This window comes from Elephantulus edwardii, unplaced genomic scaffold (assembly GCF_000299155.1).
Source record: "Elephantulus edwardii isolate Elephantulus edwardi_28Jun2011 unplaced genomic scaffold, EleEdw1.0 scaffold00310, whole genome shotgun sequence".
Lineage (NCBI taxonomy): Eukaryota > Metazoa > Chordata > Mammalia > Macroscelidea > Macroscelididae > Elephantulus > Elephantulus edwardii.
In genome coordinates, this window is record NW_006400060.1 from 170,693 (window position 1) to 176,204 (window position 5,512).

Here is a 5,512-nt window from a genome sequence, read left to right on the forward strand (position 1 = left end):
ACAGAGATTTTGGATTTCCATTCATTCATTGTTGCACATTTCTCTCTACCCCACCCCGCCCAGTTCGTTCCTCTCTTCGAAAAGCAAAAGATAAACTCCTTCATTGGTATACCATCCCCCCCTCCTGCTCTGAATGCACTCCACTATGCAACCTTAATTCTGGATTCCTGTGATAACCATACTACCCTATTATATATCTCTTTTAAATAGAAGTCAAGTTTTAATTACTTTATTATCTTTATCATTAGTATAACCGGCATAACCCATCTTATTTGCATCCCTATAATAAGTATCTGCTTGCAAATGTGAAGTTTTTGCTTTGGTTGGTAGTATTCAATTAGTCCCTTTACCAGGTTTCTTTTATTATCACAAATACTGGAGAGTTCCAAGGAGTAGTCATTTCCTACTAATTGTTCTTAAATCAATTAGTCTAAAGCTTCTAATTTCTCTTTTGTTAAGAGCCACTGCTCCACCATTCATCCTGTTCTCCGTTATAATGGAGAGGCATCCTTTCATTGTAATGAACATTCCACTTAAGCATTGGAAAAGCTCCTTTGTTTCTTAGCACTTTAGAATGTCTAACTTTGAATTTTATAGATAGTCAATAGAGGAAACTCTACTTCTATGAAATATCCTTTTATAACTTTTATTCTTTACTTTTCTTATTTTACTGAAATTGTCAGATTGTATGAGCTCAAAACTATTATTACATTAAACTTAAGACAAAAAGCAAACAAAGAAACAACAGAAAACTTAAACAAAAACCCAATCAACACAAACATTGGTGTCTGCTTTGAGCCTTAGAACGTTTATTTTTCTTTCTTCTCTTTCTAAACCATGTTTTAAATTATAAATCATTTCCTGGGAAGAGCACTGTTCAAGTCAATACATGGCAATTAAGAGAAAATAATAATACAGGATTGTGTCTTCCTAAGGTTCTTTTTAAAGGTGACACAGGCTGCTTCTTGTTTACAGCTTTAACCTTCCCTAATGTAATATCATTTAACTCATATTTGAAAGGAAAATTTTTTAAACAATGTCCCCACACCCAAGTATTGTAAGAACCTATACTGTTGATCTTGTGTAAACATTTATGTTCCAGGAACTAGCTGACCACAAGCTGAACAAGCAATTACTGGAAAAACCATATCTTAACTAGCATCAGCAGCAGGTGGCTGACCTAGAACTAAACTTCTGCTGTTCCGAAGAGCCAATGAACAAACTCCACACGAAAGAACCCCTAGACCCTCTACAAAAATCCCTTGCTTTTTCAGCTCGGGGTCGACTTCCCTGTCTCCTGCAAGAGATACAAGTCGTCCCGGAGCTCCGCCAATAAAGCCTCGTGTGATTGCAGCAAGTGGTTCTGGTGTGAGTTGCTCAGGGGCGCGCCCGATCAGGGAAAGCCCTAGTTTGGGGTCTTTCAATATTCATACAAAAATTCAGCTATGTCTCTTTGTAAAACTTTTTTATTATGAGTACAATCCTGCACAGACATCGTTACTATTCTTATCAAAGTCCAGCCTGGCCAAAAATCAATAGGAATTTGTTCTTTTTAATGTGCTCTTCGTAAATATCACATAATATTATGCCAAGTTTTTAAATTTAACTGTACTTTACCTACTGGCTTAAACAAGCAACAACACTTCCAAACATACTGAAGCAACCGCCAAAAAAAGAGATTTTTCTCCCATTTTTACCCCTAATCCTTTAAGAGAGAGATATATTGAGCTTCAGAGGATGAGGTGTCCTCCATGACTCTTTTTATCAATTCTACCTCTGAATTTTTAATCTGTTTATTTCAGAAGATGGGATATAGTCCCCATGATTTTTTCCAATTATTCCCTTGATTTTGTCCTTCAAGGGGTGACAGAATCCTCATGAATTTTTTCTAATTCTACCCTTCACTTCCAAGAGGTAGGAATTTCCTCATGACCCTGTCTTAAATTTTCTCGAAAGTTTCACTTACCCTTTTGGTTTCCTGGTGTCTGCTCAAAAAAGAAAGAGAGAAAGAAAGTAAGACCACTGCCTTGTCCAAAGCAAGACTACTACCTTGCCCCTGTTCAGGCACCAGAATGTTGCAGACCAAGGGTAAAGTAATTTTATAATTATTAATAATGAGACAGACAACCAGGAATGCAATAAAACAGAAAGCATAAAAGACAGGGGGCCAGCAGTTCCAAAGACTAAAGGGCCTCAAGCCATGCCTCTCTGTGAATTTCTTGAGAATTAGGGGCAGCAAATCATATTCTCCTGTAAATAAGGTGGAATTTTTCTCTATTATCAACCTAATGCTTTAGCTCAGGAAGGAAGTATTTCACAAGTATTAACATTTCCTCTGCAGGAGGGCCCTAGCTGTCTCTTGTCTGCAGAAAACAGTTCTTTTTTTGTGATCTGTCACAAAAGAAATCCTAACTTATACATTTGTAATAATTAATTCAATTCCTGAATAAGCATATGGTTTTTCATATAATATTTGGTATGAAATTTGACTTCCCATAAATTATATTTCTTTATACTTTGTTCATAAGTATAATGTACTGTTGTTGGGTAGAATAAAGGCATGTTGCAAGGCAATATATAGAATTGTTGCTAGTAGTGGCTGAGTTGATATCAATTCATGACAACCTCATCAGCACAAAGTAGGATTTTCAAGAAGGCAGACTTTTCAGAAGCAAATTACCAGGTTTATCCTCTCTTGGTGTCTATGATCTATTATTCAGATGTCTTCTTTAGTCAATAATTAACAGTTTATTTTGTGTTGAAGTAATTATAGTATTAAGAGAATTAGGATGGGATACAAGCCCCATCCTACTCAAGGTATATATAAACTCATAGGACCTCAGCACCAAGCATTTTTATCCTTTCTAAAAACTCATTCACCCGAGTGAGATACAGCTTCCAGTTGCTCACCAGTCTCTACACCACCAGCCGGCATCACTCATAGTTATCATGTTGCTGTACCACAAGTGACAGTCTATAGGATCTGGACCGTAGCTCATCAATTTCTTCAAAATCAGCTCACATATATAAATTCATGTAAGTTATTCCCCTGAAGTGTCTGAGTCTCTGGGAGACCTTCTGGGAAATCTGAACCCAAAGTTAATAAAGGAATTGGGGAACTGAGCCATGGATGGAGCTGGTCATGTTAGAAATTATGAACACACAATTATAAAAGGGCAAAAGAGAAATAACCACAGTCCTAGAAGATGAACAATGTCCTGCTTGAACATGAGTGAGCAATAGAAGAAATTTTTTTTTTAAAAATTAAAAATTTCTTGAGACAAATGAGAATGAAAACACAACATATCCAAATCTCTGGGATACAGTCAAATCAGTACTTAGAGGTCAAGTCATAGCAATTTAAAAAAATCAAAAGGGAAGAAAAAAATACTAAACTGACTGTCTCTGATAAGTAGAAAAAGAACAGCAAAGAACTCCAACAACTTCTAAAAAAATTAGGAATCTATAAAAATAAGGGCAAAAAGAAATGCAGTAGAAAACAGAAAACCACTTGAAACTATTGACAAGACCAGGAGTTGATCTTTTGAAAAGGTCAGTAAAATTCACAATCCACTAGCAAAGCTAACAAAATAAAAAACCCAGATAACCTGAATAATAGATGAAAGCGACAATGTCATAACAGAAACAAACTGAAATAAAAAGGTTAGTAATATTATGAAAACTTGCACTCAAACAAATATGAAAACCTAAAGGAAACAGACAAATACTTAGAAACTCACAACCTACTCAAACTGTCACAGACTGAAAGAGAATATCTGAACAGATCCATTACAAAAAAGAAATTACAAAGCAACTTCCAACTAAAAAAAAAATCCCTGCACAAGGTGATTTTACTAGTAATTTCTATAAAAAAATTCAGAGAAGAGCTGTCAACAATTCTACATAAAGTGTTTCAGAAAATAGAAAAAAAGATGAAATACTTCTCCCAGACTCATTCTTACTTTTTGTTTTTATTCATTCATTGCTGCATATTTTCTCCCATGACCCTACTCTTCCCCCAGCCCACTCCACAATGCACCTTTTTTCCAGATTGTTCTCCTATATAAACATATAGTCTTTTCAGACAATTATTCCCCTCATCAGTTCTAATACAGTGTTCAGTACCTAGCCATTCTTTCTCCATTCCCTCCCTAACACCTCATGTTTGTTTTATTTTATATCCTCTTTTTGGTATTTTGTGGTATTTATCCTTTTGTGACTGAGATATTTCACTTAACATAGTGCCCTCATGGCTCCCCCATGTTGTATAGCATTGTGAATTCATTGGTTTTCAATGTTGTGTAGTATTCCATTGTGTGGATGTATCATAGTTTTTCTATCCATTCATTTATTGGTGGACACTTGAATTGCTTCCATCTCTTGGCTAATGTGAATAATGTATCAATAAACATGACTATGCATATATCTGTTAGAGTTGTGGTTCTAGTTTCTGAAGAATATATTACCAGTAGTGGTGTTGTTGGGTCAAATAGTATTTCTATATCCAACTTTTTGAGAAAGTGCCAGACCTCTTCCCACACTGGTTGTGCCATTTTACACTTCCACCAGCAGTGAATAACGTTCCAGTCTCTCTGTAACTTCACAAGCATTTATTGTTTGCTGTCCTATTGAACATTGCTACTGTTGCTGTGATGAGATGATATCTCATAGTTGTGCCCAATTTGTGACTGTATGCTTTACCTTTTTATTGTTGAGGTGCTGGAGTATTCTATGAATTTTAGATGTAAGCCACTTCTCAGTTATGTCATTGCTAAATATTTTTTTTTCCTCAGTCACAGATTCATTTTATAATGCAAACACATCCCTGATACCAAAGTCAGGTAAAGATACCATCAAAATAGAAAACTATAGGCTCTGATAAACATAGGTGCAAAAAATCCTCAATAAAATCCTGGCCAATAGAATCAAAACCATCTCAGGAACAGGTTTCAGGCCTTGAGCACCAGTGAGCATAGACCAAATGAGCTCTGGGAGGATATCAAGACAACTGTCCATGAAGAATGCAAAAGATCATTACAAAGGCTGAAGAAGAAGACCAAGATAGATGTCAGATGAGACTCTGAATATTGCATTAGAGCGCTGAGACTCCAAAGCTAAAGGAAGAAACCAAGAAATCAAAGTGCTGAACAGAAAATTTCAAAAGGCAGATTGGGACAACAAAGCAAGATACTATAATGAAATGCGCAAAAGAGCTCGAGTCAGAAAATCTAAAGGTCTGAACTTGTTCAGTGTTTCTTAAGTTGACAGAGTTGAAAAACAAATTCAAGCCATGGGTGGCAATACTTAAGGATACTGTGGGTTGTTGTTGTTATGTGCCGGCAGTCGTTTCCAACTCATAGCGACCCTATGAACAACAGCACTAAACCCTGCTCTATCCTGCGCCAACCGCACCGGCTCTGACACACCCATCCCGATTACCCCAGTCACCGAATCAATCCATCTCATAGAGGGTCGTCCCCTCCTGCGCTGTTCCTCCACCCTCCCAAGCATG